At 41.3% G+C, this 27,567-nt stretch overlaps 1 long non-coding RNA gene across 1 annotated transcript in view; it reads left to right on the forward strand.

The window, feature by feature from the left end:
* Nucleotides 1–16,820: 16,820 nt before the first annotated feature.
* The window catches only part of LOC112441831 (uncharacterized), a 217,292-nt gene continuing 206,545 nt past the window's right edge, over nucleotides 16,821–27,567 (forward strand). Inside the window, exon 1 of the long non-coding RNA XR_003029725.2 lies at nucleotides 16,821–18,362. This is a non-coding gene — a long non-coding RNA (uncharacterized lncRNA). The remainder of the gene's footprint in view (nucleotides 18,363–27,567) is intronic.

The following is a 27,567-nucleotide window of genomic DNA, read 5'->3' on the forward strand; positions in this document are numbered from 1 at the left end:
TTCATGAGCATTTTTTTTTTTTTCACTGTTTGAGACAATTACATCATGTCTTTTCCTCTTGTAAACCAACCACATCCCCTCCTCCCACCATGGAATCTCACTTCTACCACTGAAACACAAACCCACCTGCATCTGAATGATCTCTTTCTTCCATCCAATACGGAGGAGGAAGAGGACCATTTATTTGTGCACTAGACTCATTTCCTCTTCCCTGCTTTACCTGTTTAAAAATTTTCTTCTTTCTTCTTGATCTTCAAACTAGCTGTCTATGAAATAATGCCCACTAGCATGTAATACATATATACTCACGTATTCCCTTTCACTAAAAGATAAATCAAACCACAAAACAACCCAAACCTTTCTTTAACCTTCCTCTTCCATCAGTAATGGCTTCGTTTCTCATTTTCCTGGTAGAGACAAACATCTGAGAAGGTTCTTTCCACACACATGAGCTCCATTTTTTTTTAGCCAGGAATCTGGCTAGGTTATTTATTTGACCATTTAAAAAAATCTGGTTTTTTTTTTTTTCCTGTTAGAATAAAAGTTCCAAAAGCAAGACCTTTTCTGTTGTGTTTGCCTTTGTATTTATTCCAGATTACCTAACTCAGTGCCAGCACATATTGCTGCTGCTGCTAAGTCGCTTCAGTCGTGTCCAACTCTATGCGACCCCATAGATGGCAGCCCACCAGGCTCCCCCTTCCCTGGGATTCTCCAGGCAATAGTACTGGAGTGGGTTGCCATTTCCTTCTCCAATGCATGAAAGTGAAAAGTGAAAGTGAAGTCGCTCAGTTGTGTCCAACTCTTAGCGACCCCATGGACTGCAGCCTGCCAGGCTCCTCCATCCATGGAATTTTCCAGGCAAGAGTATTGGAGTGAGGTGCCATTGCCTTCTCCGCCAGCACATATTAGGTGCTCAATAAATATTTGTTGACTAAATAACTTTAATCATAAGGCAAAGGCCTTTCAGTGGATATGTTTTTCAGAGTAGTGAATCCATAGCTGTGTTGCCTCATGGATGTGTGTGCATGTTTATCCATCTTTGACTAGATTATCCAATGGTAGTTTGAGGCTACAGATGAAAAAAAATTGTGCATCTTAATTCATGGAATTAGAAAACAAGAAAGATCTAATTGGTCCTTGGAATTACCAGGAGCTTTGGGGAGAATGTTGAGGAAAATTTTTAGGTAATTAGAGCTGAAACTGTCATTTGGAAGATACTCAATACATATTTGTTTTCCCTGGTAGTTCAGACAGTAAGGAATCTGCCTGCAGTGCAGGAGTCCCGGGTTCGATCCCTGGGTCTGGAAGATCCCCTGGAGAAGGGAATGGCAACCCACTCCAGTATTCTCGCCTAGGAAATTCCATGGACAGAGGAGCCTGGCAGACCATAGGGTCTCAAATGATCGGACATGACTGAGCCATTAACACTTTCACTTTTTTCAATATGTATTTGTTGAATAAATTAATGAACAAAACAAAAGGTCCAGGTTGGAGTACGTCACCTGATCGCCTTAAAACTCTTCTGTTGATTAATCTGCTTTATATGGTCAGGTTTCTGACCAGGTACCTCTTGGAGAAAGTCAGAGAGGTATTCACCCTTCTTTTGGCTGATTGTACTCCCAACCCTCACAATGAATTTTCCTCATCAGTTTCTTCTTCATATGGCTCCATCCATTGAAGTAAACTGGTTCTGATGGTCATGGGAAGTTGGCTGGACCATTTTTAGGGGTCAGTGGGCCCTTCTAGATAATGGTATTAGAGCAAAGAGGAAAGAGGAATGGTGCTGGGCATCCAGAGGGGACCTGATGCCATTAGCTAGTTGTGGTACTACTGGCCCTTTTACGCATCTGAGTCTGCTCTGCTAGGACGCCTTTGGGATTTTCTGAGGACAAGTTTGTAACTTACTATGCTTTAAATATTCATTTCAGGGAAGAGGTACTAACAGTTTCTTTAGCTATTTTTCTGTAAGCAGGAATACAAGGGATGTCAAAACTCTAAAACTTTTGGAATGTGCTCAACAAAAATAGAGTCAGCCATCGTTCCCTTATGAAATGCTAAACCCAAAGTAGAACACTTATTGAAAAAAAAAAAAGGTCACCTCTGGTTCAGTAGTTTGAGGTTTTCTTTCTTTTGCTTCAAAGAACTAAAAACGTAGAAAACCATATTTTTTTTCTTAGCCCCCCAGAGTGGTGACTTTGTATCCTCTGAAGTAGGTTTTGACTTACCACAGCTTTTCAGAAAAAAAAGCTTTACTGGGGCCATCACTGTGAGAATGACTAACTTGAAACAACAGATCATTGGAAGACGTTGAATTGGTTAAGAAGCTGCCTCCTCAAAGCCACACTGTAAGATTTCCTTAAAGAGGTTAAACCATAGACATTTCTTGGTCCTTATCTAAGAAAGAGTGCTGTTAAATTGTATGTTAAATTACATTTTTTCAAAGGAGTTTGGTTAAGTTCTGATGTTAGTAGAAACAATTTTTTACTTTCTCTTTGTGTGTATGTATTTGTGTGTTTCTTTTCCAGGGTTTTGAATTATCCAGAGGCAGAATGAGGTAATCCTAGGAAAGCTGAATTAAAGCCCATTCCTTAGGGCCTTCAGACTCAAAAATGGACATTATTCAGAAATAATATAACTACTGATAGTAGCCAGGAATCTTTGGGATTCATCTAGAAACCACCAGCCTTGGAAATATAGACAGCTAAGTGGGTATTTTGCTCCTTACATTTCACCCAGAGGGTAGAAAAGCATCACCTCAATGACAACTTTCTTGCTGTCGCTAAAGTTTTCCCTTTGCTGGCAGACATTTCTTCACTGTTCTACCTGGTACATCTTTAGAGAAAAGTGCACTGGGCCTGTCTCTTCTCTTTCTCGGAGACCCCTTCAATTCTATGGGGTTATCCTTTCTTCTCTTTCTCAGTAGAATGACATGAACCTCAATCACATTCTGTTGAAAGTTGTCTTCTGTTCTAAAAGTTGTCCTAAGTTTTCTGAAAATTTCAGGAAAGACCTCCATTCTTTGAGCGTCCACATGACATTAACAGCAGGTTTCCTGGCTCTCACCTGGATTCTGGCAGTGCATGTTCTCTAAGGTACTCCTACGGTGGACCATCTGCGTTGCCCTCAAGGCACTCCTACCACAGGTTGCTGGGTGTACACAAATTTTATTGACAGTTTGGGGCTAATGGATAGAGATTACATTATACACACAGTGTAAGTTACACCTAAAATTGAGTGTTAGACATCACCAGCATCCCTCAAATTTGCTGCAGTTATTTCCTTAAATGTGTCACCCCAAATCCTAGTACTTGAAAGGAAGCATATGCTCATTCATTCAAAAACTGTTCAATGTCTCCCATCTACCAGAAACTATCCAAGATACCATGAGTACGACAAAAAATAGTCTCTTATGGAGTTATGTTCTAATGGAGACATGGTAAATAGACAACAGAAAAGAAGCAAGTGTCTAGTTAGTTATGGGCTCCCCAGGCGGTGCAGTGGTATGGGTGGCAGTGCCTGCCAATGCAGGAGAGGCAAGAGATCCAGGTTCAATTCCTGGGTCAGGAAGACTCCCATGGAGAAAGAAATGGCTACCCACTCCAGGATTCCTGCCTGGAGAATCTCACGAATCTCCTCCTCTCAGAGGAGCCTGATGGGCCACAATCCATGGGGTCGCAAAGAGTCGGACTTGACTGAGTGACTGAACACACACAGTAAGTGCTAATGAAGAAATTGTAAGGGAGATAAGATGGTGGAGAGGGGAGAAGAAGGAGGGGATTGTTTGATAAGTGCTGAGGGGATACCACTCAGAACACATGAAGCAGAGAAATTAAAATGCAAAGGCATAAGACGAAAAAGGTATATGGTTGGAGTGGAGTGAGTTGATGAAAACTGGTTGGAAAGGTTACCAGAGGCCAGATGATGTAGGGCCTTGGGAACTTTGTAAAAGAGTATGGATTTTATTCTAAGGGTCATAGAAAGGCTTTAAAGGGCTAGAAACAGAGAGTGATGTGACCTCTAGTTGTTTATGAAGAACAACAGCCTCTGAGTTGGGAGGACAGTTGTAGGCTGCTTTAGCACTCCAGGTTGGAGAGGGCAGTGGCTTGAACCAGGGTACTGAGAGTCAATTTGATGTTAGTGTTAAACAAATTTGTTAATGGATTGGATGTGGGACATGAGGGAAGTGACAGTTCTTTCATTTTTTGTCTGAGCAATTGGGAGGATGCTGTGCCATTTACATAGTATGGTTTTGCTACTCTCGAGTAGGAGGTACAGTTTGTGTTGGAGTCAGAAAACTGTTGTCTGGGGATTCTCTCATGGCTCAGTGATAAAGAATCCACCTGCCATTGCAGGGGACATGGGTTTGATCCCTGGTCTGGGAAGAACCCACAGGCTGTGGAGCAACTAAGATCATGTGCCACAACTACTGAACCTCTGCTCCAGAGCCTGGGAGCTGCCACTGCTGAGCCCACGTGCCACAGCTACGGAGGCCCGTACACCCTAGAACCCGTGCTCTGCAACAAGAGAAGCCACTTTAATGAGAAGCCTGTGCACTGCAACCACAGAGTAGACCCAAGAAACGCCCATGCCGCAGTGAAGACCTAGCACAACCAAAAATAAAAATAGACAAATTAAAAAAAAAGAAAACTCCTGTTTCCTGTTACACATCCTTGGGTTTGTACCAACAAGGACTAGCTCTTCACTGATAGCTGACAGCATAAAGACCGACCAGCCTTTAGGTTCTGCTTGAGTTCTTCTCATAGATATACGTGTCTCTATCATGGCCTTAAGAAGGAAGGAAGACAGGGTATATTAAGATTGCCATGTATAAACCTGAAATTTCCCCAGTTGCCAAAAATTACTCATTGCAGATCTTAAGTCAATAAGTAATCTTCGAAATAAGGCAAACTTTCTTCTAGTGTAGAAGTCCCCTTTGCTGTATTTCCAAATGGAACCCATTTCCAAACATATTCTCTATTTGAATAGTTTCAGAAGAGAGGACTCACTGAACTGTGAGGGAACCCATTTTTGTACTGGACTACATTACATTTTAGAAAGTTATTTCTTAGATTGAAGTCCTCTACACACTGGTCATAGGTCTTTGCTGCTTAATACTCCTGTAGAATTTTATGGCTTGTCAAGCTCTCTCATGTACCTTATCTTGTTTATTTTTCACTAAACTCTGTAAGGTAGATTGTTATCCTTATTTTATACACAAAACAACTGAAATCCTGGAAAGTTGTGAGCCTTGCTAAAGGTGACGTGGCTAAGAAATGGTGGAAGTGGGACTTAACTGTAATTGTCTAACCCTATGTCTTAAGTTCTTTCCACATGCAAAGAGATTTCTTAAAACTGTATCATAAAATGACACTCAACATGAGCCTCATCTCATTAATTTTCAGTGATTCATTATCTCCTTGCATTTCAATATGAGTCTCTTTTTGCCTAGTACCAATATTCTTCATTATATCATATTGTTATCTATAACATACTTTATATTGATGTAATCCTGTTGATTTTGGGATAATTCTGATGTAACTCTGTTGATGCGGTTCACAGAGTTTCAGTGCTGAGACTTGCTGTTTGATTCGTTTTTCATTTCTTCTCTCTTCTGTATTCTTTAAGAGTTGCCCCTACTGCCCCTCTGCCAGCACATAGCATCCTGGTTTTAATAAGGTGACAGGGAAAGAGATTGAGCTTGGGGTCAAAGGCCTGGGTTTGGGTTCAGCCTCTTCTATATGTGGGACCTTAAGTAAGTGACACGAACAACTTGGGATTCATTTGTCTCCTCTGTAAAATAAGAATGCCGATTTCTGTTCTTATGACTTTATAGGAATAGTGTTAATGCCAAGGGGAACAAGGCTACATTGTGACTTGGAAAATCACTCCTAGGTAAGTCATCGGAACTGCTATGTTCCTCAGCAACTTTCTTGATATGTATGTGTGCTTAGTCACTCAGTCATGTCTGACTCTTTGCGACCCTATGGACTATAGCCTGCCAGGCTCCTCTGTCCAGGGGGATTCTCCAGGCAAGAATACTGGGTTGCCATGCCCTCCTCCAGGGGGTCTTCCCAACTGAGGGATCGAACCCAGGTCTCCAGCATTGTAGGCGGATTCTTTACCATCTGAGCCACCAGGAAAGCCCCAACTTTCATGATAAAGTCACTTAAAAACTTTCTTACTTGCTTAAAAAATCAATTATCCATAATCCTATCATGTATGAATCCCATCAAACATAAAAATACTATTTAGGAACAATATCTGGGTAAATCTCATTCTGAGCTATGTAAATAAAGTAATAATATCTTATGTCTTCATGGCCTTTAAAAACATTTTCTCACATGTCTCTTGTTTTTATTGTTTTAAAAATATATGAAGTAATACACATAAAAGCAGTTGGCATGTATCAGATTCTCTATAAAGTTAGTTGAATATATTGAATGTTTTCTATGCTCATTATGGCTTCTCTGGTGGCTCAGAGGTTAAAGCGTCTCCAATGCGGGAGACCTGGGTTTGATCCCTGGGTCGGGAAGATCCCCTGGAGAAGGAAATGGTAACCCACTCCAGTATTCTTGCCTCCAACGCGGGAGACCTGGGTTCGATCCCTGAGTCGGGAAGAGCCCCTGGAGAAGGAAATGGTAACCCACTCCAGTATTCTTGCCTGGAGAATCCCATGGATGGAGAAGCCTGGTAGGCTACAGTCCATGGGGTCGCAGAGTTGGACACGACTGATTGATTTCACCTTCACCATGCTCTTTATATTCACAACCTAGGGTGATCCATTTTGATGCCTATTTTTTAAGCCTGACATATAATTAAATAGAGTGATTTAATTCTATTTAACTCACTTTTGACTGGTGGTATATAACACTTTAAGCTTTTTGCTATCTTGCTGCTGCTGCTGCTAAGTCGCTTCAGTCGTGTCCAACTCTGTGCAACCCCAGAGACGGCAGCCCACCAGGCTCCCCCGTCCCTGGGATTCTCCAGGCAAGAACACTGGAGTGGGTTGCCATTTCCTTCTCCAATGCATGAAAGTGAAAAGTGAAAGGGAAGTCGCTCAGTCGTGTCTGACTCTTAGTGACCACATGGACTGCAGCCCACCAGCCTCCTCCATCCATGGGATTTTCCAGGCAAGAGTACTGGAGTGGGGTGCCATTGTCTTCTCCACTTTGCTATCTTATCTATAGCTAAAACCCCCTGCTTAACTCAGGGCTTCTTAGGAGACATGAACTGCTAAGGAATCTACCTTCTCCAGCCGCTCATCACAGAAGGGATAGAACTCCTTACTGCTTTTGTCCTAGCCTTGGCTTTCCATGGGTGAACAAAGTGACAAAGTGAGTTACCAAGAGGCACTCTTGATGTTATTGAAGTCTGAAAGTGTCCACTCATGTAAGATACCATATGCAAGACAAGAACCTTTGCAAAGGAAGCTAGAGAGTTGTAGAGGCATCTGTTGATACCTCAAATGTTTCTCTGGGCAAGGATCTTTTAGTTTCACTTGGTTTAGGTCTCAGTCTTGTTGTACACCTCACCGTAACACCACCACCCCTGCACCACTTCCAGTCTCTGGAAGAGAACTTGGTACACATTTTCTGGAAAGGAAGATTCTATAAGTTGCTCCTGCTTGAAAGAGAAGGCAGGTGAAAGATTCAGGAAGCTACAGAGTTCTCTGGCCTTAAGTAAATGAACTAAGAATCTAGATCTTTGTAACAGATTGAAAACTGTAGATTAAAGAAACTGGGGATTCCAATAACATGAAATGTGTCTTATTCTCACCCATATCTTCATTGAGAAAAGAAAACAGCATTGACTCAGATGATGAGAAAGAGACCCAAAGGTGTCAAACAGAACTCTCGAAGTGTGAACTACAAGGAAAGATAATTCAAACCTCAGCATCCTCTTTGCATCATCTGGTGGGTTGTGTTCTGGCTTCTAAGAAATTCTGGAAGCTTCTGCAGGGGTCTGGAGGGTGGCAAAGAGAAGAACACCACACAAGGGGCTGAGATGGTTCATATGTCTTTTGGGTGGCAAAGTGACTCTTTCTAACTTTCCAGAAGAACGTGAAAAAATTGCTCTGTTCTGAGATTGGGAGCAGGAGTATAATCAGTGTTCAGGTAGCTGAAAGTACATTTGAGAGGAAGATGAATACATTTTTTCTGCCCTACTTCTAAGTCCATGTTGTCATATCTTATGGCTCACAAGATGGGTAAGAATACCCCTTTTACTGAAAAATGTGTCCCTGTGCTTAGCCACTCAGTCATGCCTGACTGTTTGCAATCCCGTGGACTGTAGCCCACCAGTCTCATCTGTCTATGGGGATTCTCCAGGTAAGAATATTGGAGTGGGTTGACATACCCTCCTCCACCACCCAGAAATCAAACCCAGTTCTCGCACATTGCAGGCAGATTCTTTACCATCTGAGCCACCAGGGAAGCCCAAGAATACTAGAGTGGGTAGCCTATCCATTCTCCAGGGTATCTTCTCAACAAGGAATCAAACCAGGGTCTCCTGCATTGCAGGTGGATTCTTTACCAGCTGAACTACCAGGGAAGCCCTTTGCTTAAAAATAGTGGGACACTTATCACATGACTTAATTCTTGCCCTAAGCCAAGCCATGGAGTATGTAAGTAGAAATAGTAGTTGTAACTTATTGACTCCTTTTTGTGAGGATTATGCAAAGTGCCCAACATTTATGTTTACTAATCCCCACAGCAGCTCTACAAATCCATTTTGCAAATGACCAAAAACAGATTTAGTCTTGGAGAGGTTAAGTAACTTTCCCAAGATCACATGGTAAGAGAGCTAGGATTCAAGACCAGGCTTTTATGATCCAAAAAATCTTAACCAAAGCAAGATCATATCGCCCCATTATATTACCAATATTCTTCATTCATTCAACAAACATTCATTAAGCAACTACTAGGTGCCAATCATTGTTCAGAGGATACAATAGCAAACAAGTCAGGTAAGTTCCTCACTTCTTTTAAACTTACATTCTAGTTGGGAGCATGAGTGGTGGAGAAAATAAACAGACAAGTCAATAATAAATACTATAAATTTATAGTATTTATAAATATTATAAATACCATAAACACTATACAGAGAATTACCAGAGGGTGATAAGGTAAAGAGAGACTAGAAAACTATGAGTGGGAAGGCCTTTCTGAGAAGGTACCATTTAAAATAACAAGGGCCAGGAATGCGAAGATGAAGCTAGAGTGCATTGCAAGCCGAGGCAACAACTTTTTCTGGGCTTACTCTTGGTATTTTTGAGTCCATAATGCATCTAGAAATATGCTGAGTTTTTTTAAGGGCTTAAATGACAATAGGTCCACTAGTTACTTGATAACTGTCAGCCTAAATAAAGAGGTAAACTGAGGCAAGCTCAAGTTACTAGAAATTAGGTTTATTTGAGAACAGTAGAGGAATTGCTCTTTGGGAAGCATGTGCTGTAGCAAGCTATAGGCAAGTCTGTTGAGGATTTAGGGTGAGCTGTATTTATGAGCAAGGAGTGTGAAGAAGGGGAAGTTCAGGGAGAGTCCAAGAAACATGTTTTTTGGCTTGAGGATGGAGAGAGATTCTTGGCAGATGTTCACTGGTCAGGTAATAAGTCTCAGTCTTTCATAAACCAGACGTTTATAGGAAGTCAGTCTCCTGGTTCTTAAATTCCATTCCTCTGAGGGCGCATGTGTGAGATCCACCACTGCGTACCCTCCAGTTCCATTTTAGATTGAAATCTTTTCACACAACTAAATATATCCCCCAAATATTTCCATACTTCTCCCTGGCGCTGCTCCTAACTTCCTCCTTGTTGAAAACCACTGTCAAAAGTGATGGCTGTAAAACAGGAATGGGCTCAGCAATTATTAAGAGCAGGGACAGCAGGAAAGACCACAGGGCTGGAGTCTGGGGATGGCAAGAGATGATGCTGAAGAAGTAGACAGGAGCCCAGATGATGCAGGGCTTTCTAAACTGGGGTGAGGGGTTTAGGTTCTAGTGGAAGCCACTGAAAAGCATAATAAAAGGAGAACTGGAGAGAAGTGGAAAGTTTTGATCTGTTAGTTTTAGTAGTAAAATTTTCAGGTCTGTTGATTGGGTGTTGGGTGCATGGAAAAGAGATGAATCAAGGATTACACCTACTATTTTCTACTCTGTTTCCTTTACAGCACCTATTGTAATGATTTCCTAGACTTTTTTTTTCCTTTGTGTATTTTTCCAATTAGATCCAGGTCGACTTTTATTCTGGTGCTCAATAACATTGTGTTGAAAAAATGATTGAACAGAACAATATGGACATCTCTTTCTCTGAGCATACAGATCTACCTCTTTCTTTTCTTTTTTTTTTTTCTGTTTTCATTTTTTAAAGTCTTTGATTTGTTATAATATTACTTCTGTTTTATGTTTTCGGTTTTTGACCTGAGACATATGGGATCTTAGCTCTCTGAAGAGGGAGCGGACCTGCGCCCTACTGCATTAGAAGGCAAAGTCTTAACCACTGAATGGCCAGGGAAGTCCCTCATTTATAAAGTTTTTTTTTTTTAATTGGAGAATAATTGCTTTACAATGTTGGGTTGGTTTCTGCCACACAACAAGTGAATCAGTCATAAGTATACATATGTCTGTACCCTTGTGCCTCCCTCCCATCTCCCCTACCCCGACCCCAAATCTCCAGGTCATCACAGAACGCCAGGCTGAGCTCCCTGTGTTATACAGCTACTTCCCACTAGCTATTTATCTTACACATCTACCTCTTTCTTCTTAATGGTTGTGTGCATAGACCATCAGCACATCTTGAGTCATTTCTCTATGAAGGGACATTTAATTTGTTCCCAAAGTTTTGCTGTTTCAAAAAAGCTATAATGACTATGTTTACATATGTGTTTGTGTATTTCTGTTAGTATTTCTTTAGGATAGAAAAACTGAATTGGAAGGTATAAGCTATGTAGTTATGACTTTCAATGGGTATTATCAAATTGCTCTGTGAAAAGTTGTACTAATTTTCACTCCTACCCACACCAGGTGAGAACACCTTTTCTCTATACTGTAAGCTTTATTTATATTATCATTTCTTTTTTTTTTTTCCTGGCTTTTTAATTTTTTTATTTTTTAACTCATTTCTAAAACTTTTTACATTAGCAGGCAAAAAAATGCTCTCCATAATTTGCCTTAAAATATTTTCGAAGTTGAAACTCTTTAATTTTTGGCTTTATTGCCATTCGTAGTTCTTCTTCAGTGAATTAGCTAATATAATTTACTTTTAAAAATTAAGCTGTTGTATTTTTTTTACTAGTTTACGACAGCTCTTTGTGTGTTATGAATGTGGCTCTTTCTTTGTCAGTTACATGTATTACAAAGGTGTCTTCCCATTGTGTCATTTGTCTGTTAACTTTTTCCATGTAGAAATGTTTACTTTTTAAAAGCAAATCTATTGTTTTCTTTATAGCTTCTTGTCACACTTAGACTTCCCTCGCCTTCTACTTACAGACACATGTCTCTGTTTTCTTCTAATAGAGAGCTTTCACTGTGCTTCAGTTCCATAACAAAAATCTACTTTTATACAGTTGAGATAAGTAGGACACAGATTTTTCAAATCAGATAAGTCACACCTAGCTTTAATTTCCCATTCATTTAAAAGGATAACACAATCTTAGACTAAGCTTCGCTTATGCTTGGGTTTGTTTCTGTTTAAAAAAAAGGGAAAAAAAAGTCAACAGGCCTAAGATGGAACCACTTGTCCCCAGAACAGCAAACCTAGACTTAATTGCAGCTTCTACTTCTCTCAGGAATGGAATTTCTGGAAATTTCTGGTCAGCACTGATGAGGTAGCTTTGCTTGAAACTTTCTTTTCTTTTGCTAATAACCTCTTTGTCCTGTTCCATTTCTGTAAAAGCATCCATTTTATACAGCTCCTTGGAGAACTCTCCTGTTTACTAGATGGTGTGCAGCTCAATTCATGAGTTGTTGGATAAAGCTAAATAGAAAGCAAAATTTCTCAGTTGAATTTTATATTTTAACTGTTCCAAACTCTCTCTTTTGTTCCTTTGGTCCTTTTGTCTGTTATTGGGCTAGTCGTTCTATTTTGATAACTGCATCTTTATGACTTTTTGTTGCTGGCAATTTTTATATATTTACTCTTCATGTGGAGTTTATAATCAACTCCTCCAGTGCCTCTCCCCTCATTCACTTACGTGCCAACTCCTATTGAACTTTTGATTGGAATTATATAAAATTTATTATAATTTAATTTGGAGGGAATTTGACTGCTTTACACTATGAAGTCTACCCTTCTAGGAAAATATGCTGACCTCTACGTCAGGCAATTTACACATTAGTTTCATTGTATCCTCATACTAACATTATTATTTGGATATTTATTATCTCTTTTTACAGAGGAAGAAACTAAGTCTTAGGTTAGTTTAATTGTTCAAGTTCATATAGCAGAGAATGGGTAAAATGAAAATTAAAACCCAGGTCAGCAGACCAGCAGGTTTCCAAAACTGATATCCCTTCCACTCGTGTATTTGTCTCCAGTGTCGGACGAGGAAAGAAATGAGGAAGGCCTGAATTAGAGTAAGAGCAGTGGAAAAAATAAGAAGCCTGATTTGAGAGATGCTTAGGATTCAGTGATTTATTGGATTTGGGGTAAAGAGAGAGATAAAGCTGGGGCATATAGGATTAATGGGTTGGGTGGTAGAGACACTCACCAAGAGATACAACATAGGAGAGGAGCAGGGTCTCTGGGGAAAGTTATGAGTTTCGTTTTGGACATGTAGCTTTTGGTGTCATTCAGAGGTGATTGGAGGTCTGCATGAATTGTAGTGGAAGGATAAGGGCAAGGAGAGATGAAGATCCTAGTAAAGGAGTTGTTTAAATCATCCCCCAGGCCACTAGACCCCTACAGTTTTTCACTGGTGAGTCAGCCCTCTGAATCTTCATGGGATGCAGCTCCCATTGTCTAGAGTGTTTGTGTCTTACCAAGGCCTTCAAAATACCTGCCATTTCTTGCTTATCTCAACTGACTAACATGGTGCCACCTGCGGAATATACTAATATATGTTCAGATGGTCCAAGTCCCTTTAAACTAGATTATGACAGAGGGAGAGAGTATCACCTTAGAGCAAAGCCATAACTACAATATATTGTCCCTTCCATGGGAACATGAACTGTTTCTGCCCTGTTTTGATAATATGGAAAAGAATTCTTTGACCAGATCAGTGATAAACTCTTTGTTGTCGAGACAGTGCCAGTGTGCTCTAACTAAAAATGGCATGTCTATCACCGCAGCTGCATGTAGAGGTAGTATGGATGGAGTTTGTTGCAGCCCAGTGTCATCCTCTAGGATCCACATGGTTTCCTTATGAATCAGACATGAATTAAATGGAAATACGGTGAGGACTACCACTCCTGTCGTCCCCCTGCCTAGCATGCAAGATTGTTTTGATTGACTATCTCAGCTGAAAGGTAACGGTGGTAGAGTTTGGTCTTCCCACCATAATATGCCACTTTGTGAATGACTCTAGTTTGCTCTGATGGCTAAGAGGAGGAGGTGGAAGCAAATTTTAATCTTTGCAAGTTTTTTTTTTTTTTTCTTGTAAGGCAGAGGCCTCTGTGTCATCTTCAAGCAAGGGGGAATGTTAATTTTTAATATGGAGGAGTGGGCCTCTTCTGCAGGCCCAGAAAGGTCAAGGGAATCTGATGTTTCAAGGATTTTTAGAGCACTGACTTAAATGTCCTATTTTCCAGTCTCAAGGTACCATGCTTTTTGAAGCAGGGTCCTTCCTCTGGCATCCTGGACTTGTCAGAGTTGAGATTTTAAACTTGTCTGGAGCACACTGAGGTTAAGTGAAATTGCTCAGTTGTGTCCGACTCTTTGCAACCCCATGGACTGTAGTCTACCAGGCTCCTCTGTCCATGGGATTTTCCAGGCAATAGTACTAGAGTGGATTGCCATTTCCTTCTCCAGGGGATCTTCCTGACCCAGGAATCGAACCTGGGTCTCCCTCATTGTAGACAGACGCATTACCGTCTGAGCCACCAAGGTTAAGACTGGGACCCAATTCTCAGATTTTTTTAGAGCTCTAACCTCCAGCTTCAAGGGTTAGTCTTTGATGTTGCCCAGGAGGCCCTTTGACTTTCTCATTCCTTAGCACTATCGACATTTTGAGCATGAGAATAAATCTTTGTTGGGGATGATATTGTATTGTGTGCTAATGGGTGGTTAGCAGCATCGTACGAGAGGCCAGTAGCAACCTCCACCCCCTACCCTCCCAGTTGTGGCAACCAAACACGTCTTCAGACAGTGTCAAATGTTCCCTTGTTGGGGCAAAACTGACTGTGTAGGGAACCACTGCCTGAGATAAAAGGACGTTAGGGTGGGGCAAGCGGATATTATGTGCCTCAACTACTCTGATGTAATATGCCCTTCACCCCCACCCCCAAAACATGTTGAACCTGACTCTGTCCAAACCTTAGAGCACACTTACACCACAGTGGGTAGCACGGTGCACTGCCCACATCGCTTCAAGACCAAGGCACGCATTTTCAAGCAAGGAGAATGTTGACCGTGGAAGGTTCACAGCTGATGGAAATTGCCCTCAGCTGAAAGCAGCTGCCTTCTGCAAGGTTTCACACCCTTCCTGTAGGTGTGTGCATCAGGGTCAGGCCGACATGATGGCACAGTGTCACTGCCACAGTCTAAAACAACCAGATTCGGAAGGTGACATTCTGCATGATTCCATTCATACGATATTTCAGAAGAGACTAAAACCACAATGGCAAAAATCAAATCAGTGGTCGCCATGGCAAAAAGGGAGTGGGGATTGATCACAAAGTCATGTGAGAGAACTTTTGGGGATGATAGAAGCATTTTATATCTTTATTGTGGAGGCAGTTATATGAGTGTGTGTGTGTGTGTGTGTGTCAAAATTCATAGAACTGTACACTAAAAAGAGAGAATTTAACTGAATGTAAATTTACTTGATAAACTTAATTTGGAAAAAATATTAAAAAAAACAAAACAAAACAATTTTGAAGGGCCATTCTATTCCCAGAGCTACCCATGGGATAAGTAGTGGCCTTTGTCACAACTTCTTTGCAGTTCAATTTCTCCCTTTGTCTAGTCCTGCTTCTTTCTCTCCCAGAAATGTGGTATTCCTGAGAACAAACACAAATGAGATCTTCCACAAATCTCTCTCTTGGTGTCTATTCCCAAGGAACCCAACTTAAGAAAGTCTGTCTGAGAAGGCAGACAAAAGAGGATTTTAGAGTTGGAGAGCCCATCAGCTAGCTGGCAATAAGAATCCTGTCACTACTGTTCTAATAGATGCTGGCATGTGGTGAAAGTGAAAGCCGCTCAGTCATGTCCAACTCTTCACGACCCCATGAACTGTAGCCCACCAGGTTCCTCTGTCCATAGGATTCTCCAAGCAAGAATACTGGAGTGGGTTGCCACTCCCTTCTCCAGGGGATTTTCCTGACTGAGGGATCAAACCTGGGTCTCCCTCATTGCAGGCAGATTCTTTACCATCTGAGCTACCAGGGAAGTGATGAGACATGTGGTGAGTAATACAAAATTGCTTAAACTTTTCGTACAGAGTGAAGAAAGAAAGAGAAAAGCAAACATTGTATATTAACACATGTATGTGGAATCTAGGAAAAATCGGTACAGATGAAACTATTTGCAGGGCAGAAATAGAGATGCTGATGTAGGGAGTGGATGTGTGAACGTGGGGGTGGATGGGATGAATTGGGAGGTTGGGACTGACGTATGTGCACTGCCACATGTAAAACAGAAAGTTAGTGGGAAGCTGCTGTATAGTACCGGGAGCTCAGCTCAGTGCTCTGTGGTGACCTAGACGGGTGGGATGGGGTGGGTTGGGAGGGAGGTCCCAAAGGAAGGAAATACACACACACACACACACAGCTGATTCACTTCATTGTACAGCAGAAACTAACACAGCATTGTAAAGCAACTATACTCCAGTTTAAAAAAAAAACAAAACTTTTGTTGGGAACTGAGATGGGATACAAGTGAAGAGAACATACTGACAGGTGCAGTATCCCAAGCATTTGAGAAGTTCAGTCAGTTCAGTCACTCATTCGTGTCCGACTCTTTGTGACCCCATGGACTGCAGCATGCCAGGCCTCCCTGTCCATCACCAATTCCCGGAGTTTACCCAAACTCATGTCCATTGAGTTGGTGATGCCATCCAAACATCTCATCCTCTGTCAGCCCCTTCTCCTCACACCTTTAATCTTTCCCAGCATCAGGGTCTTTTCAAATGAGTCAGCTCTTTGCATCAGGTGACCAAAGTATTGGAGTTTCAGCTTCAACATCAGTCCTTCCAATGAATATTCAGGACTGATTTCCTTTAGGATGGACTGGTTGGATCTCCTTGCCGTCCAAGGATGTGAAATTAGAAAAAGACAGTAAGAATTCTGATGATGAGAAAAGTTAGTAGTGCTGAGGTTGAGAATGCCTGATCTAATGGTTTCAGCTGCAGATGATTTTTCCTTGAGTCAATAGTTGATTTGCCATTTCCTTCGCCAGAGGATCTTCCCAACCCGGTGATCAAACCTAGGTCTCCCACATTGCAGGCAGCTGCTTTACCCTCTGAGCCACCAGGGAAGCCATCAATAGTTGATTAGGGTTTACAAATTCGGTCATTTTGAAAGGTTGTTGTTGAATCACGCGAATACACCGGGATTCTTGGCCCCCGGAGGAGAAGAATTCAATCCGGAGCCAGAGACGAGGCTTGATCACTCAGAGCTTTTGTGTAATAAAGTTTTATTAAAGTATAAAGGAGATAGAGAAAGCTTCTGACATAGGCATCAGAGGGGGGCAGAAAGAGTACCCCCCTGCTAGTCTTTAGCTGGATGTTATATAGTCACTAGCAGTCTGTTAATGAAAGAAAGGAATGTCTTAAAATTCAGAATGGCACCAGGCCCCTCACCCGTAAGATGCATTTTGGGATAATCTTGGCACCAAATGGTTTATCCTGGGCCATAAAATGATTAACTTGAATCTTGAAGAAGGGCAGACCACCATACAAATAGTTTCATTTACATAGATTAGGGGAACAATATCCATACTGGTTTGTCAAGTAGGTTCTGGGCCAAGAGGCGGAACCGACTTGGAGACAGAGTTCGGGGTAAAGGCATAGTACATTAGCATAGCTTAAGACAAACATTTCCATAAGAAAAAGGCATTGGTTATCTCTAGGCTCAAGAATAGCTAACTTCAGGTGAAACAGGGTGTCATTATGGCAACACAGTATTTTAAGAGAAACCTCCCTTTAAATTTGTATAGAGAAGGAAAAAATATTGCTAGTTTGTTTCCTCCTGCCGCTTAAGAGAGATAAAAATGTCTGACACTTGCAGGCTATTTCCTCCATTTGGAGACCCCTGGCCTTCCTGCCTGTTACCCTCTCAATTTCTTCCACATTTATTAAATGGAGTACTGTAAAAAAAAATAGAGCTTTTAATGATTACCTAGGTTTACTTGCTTTCTCTAATTTTAGGAACAACCAGCTCTGGAATAATACAGTTGCAATAGTCAGAAAATCGTTATAGTTTTCACTTTAGGCCTAAATTAAATACAGATAAAATGTAAAAATGAGAATCAATAAGATTTGATAAACAGTTCCTGAAGGTAGGAAGAAGTTATAACGACTCTTGGTTTTCTAACTGAGTGTATAGTGGTGCCAGACATTAAATAAAAGAGAACAACAAGCATGAAAGATTTGGAGTTATTGAGTTTGAGAAGTTTAGCAGATTGAATATCATTCACTTCCTTTTCTCAGCCTCTATGAGAAAACTGCTCTTCTTTGAGCCTTTGATGGTGTTCTTGGGTGCGTGGCTTGCAACTGATAGAATGCAGATGAAAAGGACAGCTGCCCTTTCAAAGCCTAAGCCATAGCAGCATTGTGTATTTGTGCTCAGGGAAGGCACTTCTACCATCTACCATGAAAATAAAAAGCTCTTTCATTCTGGGTCCCAGAACAAAACACATACAGAGCAGATCTGAGCTTAACCCACACTTTGGAGCAGAACTTCCTAGCCAAGCTCATTCTAGATGAGCTGAACGAACTACAATCAATCTGCAGATTCATGAGCGTGAGAATCAATGTTTCTTTACTATTGAATGTGTGGTAGTTTGTTACGTGGCAATAAGACAGAAACAAAAACCCTGAAGGACACACGTGAAAATGCACAGTATGGATCTGGATACGCAGGTCTCAAAATTAAGAGAGGATCACAAAGGAAAAAGAATGGTGTAAGAGAAGAACCAAAGTCAGAACCCTGGGGAACATTGACAAATTGGCCATTTGTCATTTGGACATGCTCAGTTCTGAGTACTGAAGGTATTTTCTGCTGTGATTGTATTATATACTTTAGGTATAAATGTGGATATATATGTATTATGTATTACTGTAAGAATTACCTGTATATTCTGCCCAGCCAGTTACAGCTGTGATATATACACAGACTCTGGATTACTCATATATGATTAAATACCGATCTGTATTTTTCGCCACAAAGTCTGTATTTTTCATTGCTGTGCATGGGCTTTTCTCTAGTTGCAGTGAGCGGGGGCTACTCTCTAGCTGTGGTGTGTGGGCTTCTTAGTGCAGTGGCTTCTTTTGTTGCAGAGCACAGGCTGTAGAACGTGGGCTCAGTAGTTGTGACACAGCATGTGGGATCTTCCTGAACCAGGAAACAAACGTATGTCCCCTGCATCAGCAGGCAGATTCTTAACCACTGGACCACCAGGGAAGTCCCAGGGCTGGTCATCATATTATGATTTTAAAAAGGAAATTGCTCTTGCTTCTATTCATTTTACATCCCAGCTTCTTTGGTTGCCTGAATTTTGCCTCCTTAACAAAACTTCTCTCCAGACTTCCAGGTCAGTTTCCATTAGAAGCCACTCAGTGTGTCAATCTTTGAAACTGATTAGTCAATTTCTCTTTCCTCAATATTCAGTTGAGAAAATTTTGTTTTTTGCTTAGGGCACTGAAGAATCTATTTTCTTCTGCAAAGGTTGGAGGCTCCTGTTTTACTTTAGTGCTCTCTCTTTTCTTCTTCTTTCTCCTCCTCACTCCCTCTCCTCCCCTTTTCTTCTTCCTCTCTCTCCTCAATGAACGCTCCCCGCTGAACTCCGCCATTCTGCTCCTTTTTGTAGGGACATTTTCTAGTTCCTTGAGGTACTAAGAAGAGGGTTAAGAGCTGTTTTTGCTCTTGCACCTCAAATTCTACAAGTATAAAGGAAAGTTTTTTTGCTTCTTAGTTTTGTTTGTTTGTTTTTAAAAATACTGTTGATAACACAATGTTCATCTTTTAAATGCTTTTAAATGTTCCTGTTAGCTACCAGAATCACAATAGCATCGTTGACCACAAAACATGCTTTCATTCTAATGGGGCCTGGAGCCTCTGCTCTAAGTCTAGGTGGAGACAGACACAGAATTGCATGTAAACAAAAGTTCATGAAGTGCGTTGCAGATGCTCTCCTCCAGCCAACTCTTCAGAGCAACTTCCTGTTCTCATGAGGAACAAACCAGAATGAATTGCTTTATGTAGACAGGATAGGAGAAAGATAGTGTCATTTTCTCATCTGAGATTATGACTTGATACTCATCTACTTAGTTCAGATCTTTAACAGAAAGGGGAAGTTCTGATAAAAAGCTAGTTATGAGGGAAGATGATGCATTTAATTTTAGAAACATTGAATTTCAGAATCTAGTGAGTTTTTGGAACACAGAATCCAGTTTTGAAGTGCGTATCATTAGGCTTTGAACACATGGAGTTTAAGGTTCAGCGAGATTTTCCTATGGAGGTGTCCAACTGTCAGAGCTGACATAGAAGAGGTATCAGGGCCAGAGTTACAGATTTGGTCATTACTTGTATGTTTGAAGCTTTGTGAGGTGATGGGGAAACTCCTGGACTGCCAAAGCAGGGATTGAGGATTGAGCCTTGGGTTATACCCAATTTGGTACATGGAAGGAGAAAGTGAAACCAAGAAAAAAAAAGATGAATAGATATGGTAGGGAGATTGTGACAATATAGCCTTGTGCATGCAAACACCGACAGAATTCTGAGAAGGCATGTGTGCTTATGTAACTAAGCAAGGGCTTGTGTGCCCACAAGGCAGAAAGCCAAACTCTGGTACCAATTATTTGCAGCAAAGCAAGGATTTATTTGCAGGGAGTCAAGCAAAGGAGTGGGAGACAGGACTCAGAGCCATTCAACCTTGGTCTTTCAGTTAGGGATATTGTTAAGGGGAAGAACAGAAAAACTGGGATAAATCATCATCCTGTGACATTTCTTAATCATGTTTTTAGGAGTCAAGAAGTGTCCAGTTTATGATTCTCTAGCCAGGTGGCCCAAGGCTTAGGGGTCTCTGAGCTCATCTTGTCCTGGAAAAGCAACTTTAGTTTGTATATTAATATTGAAATATAACAATAGCAACTTTAGACCATTGACAATATTTACGGACAACTGCAATCTTAATCATCTGATTCTGGTTGATTAGTGGTCAGCACAGAATTGAGGTCAGGGGATAAGAAAGGGAAAAAAGTTCTGGATAGAAAGATGAATCACAACTCAGTAAGAGAACTTGTTTTCAGGAGGACTTGTTTTCAGTTATGATTGTCTGCCACGAGAAAGAGACCAGTAGCACAAAGGCTGAGTAAAAGCCATCTGATTAGGTGATGAGGAGGCACTGGGAACCTTTGAGAGATGATTCAGTGGAGTTGTGTAGACTAGAAAACAGTGTCAGCAATTAGGGGGAGATTCATTGATGAGGAAATGGAGGAGAGGAAGACAGACAACTTTTCAAAAAAATATAGGCAGGAAACAAAAAAGAAAAAGAACTCCAGGATTAAAGTCAGATGTACCTACCCTGGTAGAAAAAACTCCAGGGATCCTCACTGCTCTGACATTGGACTACTTAGGATTTTGTGATATTTATCACCTTTTTAAAAATGTGCAATTTGTTCTATGAAGACCTACAAGAACTCCTAGAACTAACACCCAAAAAAGATGTCCTTTTCATCATAGGGGACTGGAATGCAAAAGTAGGAAGTCAAGAGATACCTGGAGTAACAGGCAAGTTTGGCCTTGGAGTACAAAATGAAGCAGGGCAAAGGCTAATAGAGTTTTGCCAAAAGAATGCACTGGCCATAGAAAACACCCTCTTCCAACAACACAAGAGAAGATTCTACACATGTACATCACCAGATGGTCAATATCAAAATCAGATTGATTATATTCTTTGCAGCCGAATATGAAGGAGCTCTATACAGTCAGCAAAAACAAGACCAGGAGCTGACTGTGGCTCAGATCATGAACTCCTTATTGCCAAATTCAGAATTAAATTGAAGAAAGTAGGGAAAACCACTAGACCATTCAGGTATGACCTAAATCAAATCCTTATGATTATACAGTGGCAGTGACAAATAGATTCAAGGGATTAGATCTGATAGACAGAGTGCCTGAAGAACTATGGATAGTGGTTCATAACATTGTACAGGAGGTGGTGATCAAAACCATCCCAAAGAAAAAGAAATGCCAAAAGGCAAAATGATTGTCTGAGGAGGCCTTACAAATAGCTGAGAAAAGAAGAGAAGCAAAAAGCAAAGGAAAAAGGAAAGATACACCCATCTGAATACAGAGTTCCAAAGAATAGCAAGGAGAGATGAGAAAGCCTTCCTCAGTGATCAATGCAAAGAAATAGATGGAAACAATAGAATGTGAAAGACTAGAGATCTCTTCAAGAAAATTAGAGATACCAAGGGAACATTTCATGCAAAGATGAGCACAATAAAGGACAAAATGTTATGGACTTAACAGAAGCAGAAAATATCAAGAAGAGGTGGCAACAATACACAGAAAAACTATATAAAAAAGATCTTAATAACCCAGATAACCACAATAGTGTGATCACTCACCTAGAGCCAGACATCCTGGAATGCAAAGTCAAGTGGGCCATCACTACAAACAAAGCTAGTGGAAGTGATGGAATTCCAGCTGAGTTATTTCAAATCCTAAAAAATGATGCTGTTAAAGTGCTACATTCATTATGCCAGCAAATCTGGAAAACTCAGCAGTGGTCACAGGACTGGAAAAGATCAGTTTTCATTCCAATCTCAAAGACAGGCAAGGCCAAAGAATATTCAAATTACCGCACAACTGCACTCATCTCACATGCTAGCAAAGTATTGCTCAAGATTCTCCAAGTCAGGCTTCAACAGTACATGAACCAAGAACTTCCAGATGTTCAAGCTGGATTTAGAAAAGGCAGAGGAACCAGAGATCAAATTGCCAACATCCGTTGGGTCATTGAAAAGGCAAGAAAATTCCAGAAGAACACCTACTTCTGCTTCATTGACTATGCTAAAACCTTTGACTGTGTGGATCACAACAAACTGTGGAAAACTCTAAAGAGATGGAAATATCAGACCATCTTACCTCCCTCCTGAGAAATCTGTATGCAGGTCAAGAAGCAACAGTGAGAATTGGACAGGGAACAATGGACTGGTTCCAAATTGGGAAAGGAAGGAGTACATCAAGACTGTATATTGTCACCTTGCTTGTTTAACTTATATGCAGAGTACATTAAGCAAAATGCTAGACTGGATGAAGCACAAGCTGGAATCAAGATTGCAGGGAGAAATAGCAATAACCTCAGATATGCAGATGACCCACCCTTACAGCAGAAAGCAAAGAGGAACTAAAGACCCTTTTGATGAAGGTGAAAGAAGAGAATGAAAAAGCTAGCTTAAAACTCAACATTCAAAAAATGAAAATCATGGCATCCGGTCCCATCACTTAATGGCAAATAGTTGGGGAAACAATGGAAACAGTGACAGACTTTATATTCTTGGGCTCCAACATCACTGCAGATGGTGACTGCAGCCATGAAGTTAAAAGATGCTTGCTCCTTGGAAGAAAAGCTATGACCAACCTAGATAGCGTATTAAAAAGCAGAGACATTATTTTACCAACAAAGGTCCATCTAGTCAAAGCTATGGTTTTTCCAGTAGTCATGTATGGGTGTGAGAGTTGGACTATAAAAAAAGCTAAGCACTGAAGAGTTGATGCTTTTGACCTGTGCTGTTGGAGAAGACTCTTGAGAGTCTCTTGGATTGCAAGGAGATCCAACCAGTCCATCCTAAAGGAAATCAGTCCTGAATATTCATTGGAAAGACTGATGCTGAACCTGAAGTTCCAATACTTAGGCCACCTGATGTGAAGAACTGGCTCATTTGAAAAGACCCTGATGCTGGGAAAGATTGAAGGTAGGAGCAGAAGGGGACAACAGATGAGACGGTTGGATGGCATCACTGACTCAATGGACATGAGTTTGAGCATGCTCCAGAAGTTGGTGATGGACAGGGAATCCTGGTGTGCTGCAGTCTATGGGGTTGCAAAGAGTTGGACACAACTGAGTGACTGAATTGAACTTAACTGAATTCATTACAATTTCTCTTCGAATTTTAAAGAAATGCTCACTTTGATACCTAATTGTATTTTCCTTGTTTTGTATACTACTTTATATAAGTTTCTTGTTGTCCACACTTGGATCTTCTCCAGCAAGGATGAATGTTCATGTAACAGACTTCTTTGCTCCCATCTTCTTGGATCCAAGAACAGTTTTGGTAGACCTGAGTTCTAACTCTTCCAGTGAATGACCAAGCAGATGTGGCAATTAGCTTACCCTGATTCTTGAATTGGTTCTTAATTTGGGCTCCTCTCAGTGCTGACCTTTCTTTCTTTTCCATTAACTACCCAGGAAAACAAACTGCTTTTCAGATTAGCTGCTATTTTTAAAAAAAATATTATTTATTTATTTTTGACGGCCCTGGGTCTTCATTGCTCTGGACAGTCTTTCTGCAGCTGCAGTGAGTAGGGGCTACTCTCCACTTCGGGCTTCTCCTTGTGGTGGCTTTTGTGGAGCACAGGCTCTAGGCGCAGTCTTCAGCAGTTGCAGCACGTGGCCTCAGTGGCGTGCGGGCTCTAGGGCACACGGGCTTCCGTAGTCGGGGCTCTCAGGCTTGGTGACATGTGGAATCATCCCAGACCATGGATCAGACCCTTGTCTCCTGTGTTGGCAGGTGGGCTCCCATCCACTGTACTGGAAGACCAGACTAGCTGCTATTACTTTGTAAGGTACCTTCATAGGTGGGATTGGATGACTCTGAGTTCTTTGTCAACTTGAGGTTCTATATTTGTTTCAAATAGCAGGACTTCAAGGGAAAGAAGGGCAGAACTTGAAGATTCAACTAGCATTTGTGACCCATAGGAGAAGGGGTGGCAGAGAGGGAATGGCATGAGGGAGGTGATGAGCCACTCTGAGGCAGGGTAGGGGGCCAGCATAGGAGGGATTGTCTGGGTGAGGAGTCTGCGGTGGGCGTGGCTGGGTTTGCCGGGGCTGACCGGGGATGCAGGGCGGGACTAATAGGACCAGGGAAGAGTGGAAGTTATGCCTGGAGGAGACCTAGCAGAGAAAGCAGTGCTGAGAGGGGAGGGCAAGGTCAGAGATGAGTGTGGCCACCTCAGAGACACCTCCAGAGCACCCTGCTCACAGGAAGAGCTTGTTTGATCACTGACTCATTGTGTGGCCTGCCCTTCCTGTGCTGCAGTTTCCCCTTCTGTGAGATGAGAAGCACAATAAAAGGCCATGGGGAGGAAAAGCTAAAAAAATAGACCAAGATGCTGGTGGTGGATATGTTCTTCTATGGTTTCTACGGTAATAATTCTGGGCTGAATTTAAAAAGAGAAACCACAAGCTGTGTAAAATACACATTCACTTAGTAGTAAAATGCGTTTCAAATTGATTTTCCTCTTCCAGGGGGCAGTCACTAAAAGAGATAATTCTCTTCGAGAAAACCCCTAGTCAGGGGGTCTCTGGTTTGTCACTGAAACACAGAAACTGAATTTGGCACACACATTTTTGGCCATAAAGAAAGAAATGGCAAACAAATGTTAGTTCTTTTATTCACAATAACATTTATTGAGAACTGACCATGCGCCAATCTGCCAGCGTTATAATCGGTAGTGAGATTACAAAAATGGAAAGCATAGATTTAGCCATAAACAAGTATAGAAAGGATGCAACTAATTACAGCCACAGGAGATCGAGGCTCTATTACACAGGCGTGTGCCAGGTTCTCTGAGAGATCAGATGAAGGAGCTAGGGATCCAGGGGACAGAGGTCAGTATAAGTTCTGGAAAGGAGCTGATGGGTGAGCTGGTTCTTGGACATGTTCAGTGAGGAGGTGCAGAGGAAGGGTGGGAGGACATGGGAGGAGAACTTTGCCACTTTGGCATTAAGTCTCAAGCCAGACTATTAGAATAACAGTTCCTTAGAAGCTGACCCCATGTTTGATTCATCTTCATATGTCCCAGGGACTTTTCCCAGACCTTTGTCCCCAGTGGCACCCAATATACATTTGTGTTTGTCCAATTCACTCCTCTGACTGAAAGGATTCAGTAGCTTTCCATGATGATGGATGAATTCCATTCCCCTCTTCTAGACTCTGAAGCCCTGTGTGATCTGTATCTGTCTTGAACTCCTCTTCCGTTCCCCAGCATGACTCCATGACTCATCATGACTGGCTATTTCTTATCCTCCAGCTTTCCATGTCAACCTTTTTTCCCCAGAGAGGTCTTGCTTTATCAGCTGATCTAAGTAGGTGCCTCATACTTTATCCTGATTGTCTCCATTTTTGTACCCTATTCCTAAAATACGGCTTCCCAGGTGGCTCAGCGGTGAAGAATCCACCTGCCAATGCAAGAGACACAGATTCAGTCCCTGGGTTGAGAAGAGCCCTGGAGAAGGAAATGACAAACCACTCTAGTATTCTTGACAGAGGAGCCTGGCAGGCTATAGCCCATGGGGTCACAAAGAGTCAGACATGACTGACACATTACATTATATTCCTAAAATATTTTTCAAATAAATGAAATGTTGATGGAAACAAAATGATAATAATAATATAAGCTAAAATTTATTGAATTCTTATTATATGTTTAGCATTGTGTTTCTTTCTTTTTTCCTTTCTTTACCTTTTTTTGTGCTGCGAACACTAAATCTACTCATTCCAGAGGTAGATACATTATTAAGTACAGTTATCATGCTTCACATTAGATCTCTGGAAATTATTTTCTAATAGAAAGTTTGTGTGTATGTTGGATGCTTACTTCTTTATACACAATTACCTTATCTAGTCCTCATAAAAATCGTATAAGGTAAGTACTATTATTATTTCTAATTTATAGAAGAGGAAACGGAAGCTTAGAGAGACCAAACAAACTGACCCAGGAACCACAACTCATGATAGAGTGACATCTTAGAAATCAGGATGTTTGCTTCAGACTCAAATGTATTAAGGCCTTTAAATACTGCCTCTTGAATGTGTTTGAAAGCTCAAAGTGTTAAGCCAATGATTATCGTGTATCTATTTCAGAACAGTTTTGTGTTCTATGAATTTTTAAATGATCAAGGACATTAATCTAGAGCCTTCTACTACAATTCCTATTATCATCTATGGCATCAAATGATCATCCTTGTTTATTAGAAAAAGGGAATATGAGCTGGATTCTCTCATTTCTCTTCCTCAAATTTCTGTTGGCCACAAGTCACGTGATACCAATGGGTTTACTGTGAGTGGAGGGCTCCAAGGCAGTGCATAGGAATATTTCTGTGCATAAAAATTGCCTGGGAATCTTATTTAAATACAGTCTCTGATTCATAGGCTTGAGGTAGGGGCGGTGAGTCTGCATTCTAACAGCTTCCAGGTGGGCCCATGCAGCTAGCTGGGGGTCACACCATGAGCCACATGTTCTAGGGGTGAATGTAACATAGAATATCTGGGTTTTTCTTCTGTCCCCAACAAGGCAAATGAGTTCTAGTAACTGGCACCCAGACACAGACCTTGGTGGGATAGGTAATCACACTGGAATTTAATCTCCAGGAGATCAGCGTCCTTTCCTTCCTTCTTTAGCATGTTTTCCATTCCTGGCACAGAATTAGAGCTCGATGATTATTGAAGGTAGAGAATTTTTCCTTGCTTGGGTGTTGGTAAGAATTCATCATCTCAATCTTCCATTTCTTTCCTGTTCTGAGGTGAGTGAGTAGAACCCATACTGCAGGAAAGTGAAAGTTCTTTCCTGTACAGTAGTCCACATAAAAAGTGACAGGTGACCTACGTGAGAGAAGGAAAGAGAAAATGAAATCCTAAGACTTGAACTTCTACTTTGATTAACAGTCAAGTCCTTTTTGGGTTTGATGTTCCTCATTCCAGGCAGTATGCAGTAGACAGTTCCCTATTGCTCTGCAGTGGAGGGGGCTGCTGAACACGTTCATCCACTCATTCAGCATATATGTGGAAGCAAAATTCCAGGGACTTGAGATATATTGGTGAACAAAGAAGACCTGTATCCTCACAGAGCTTTTACTGCAGTTGGTGGAGACAAATAGTAAATTAAATAAATATTATACACTGCTGCTGTAGCTGCTGCTAAGTCGCGTCAGTCGTGTCTGACTGTGCGACCCCATACACAGCAGCC

Source organism: Bos taurus, chromosome 16 (genome assembly GCF_002263795.3).
Source record: "Bos taurus isolate L1 Dominette 01449 registration number 42190680 breed Hereford chromosome 16, ARS-UCD2.0, whole genome shotgun sequence".
In the NCBI taxonomy this organism is placed as follows: Eukaryota; Metazoa; Chordata; class Mammalia; order Artiodactyla; family Bovidae; genus Bos; species Bos taurus.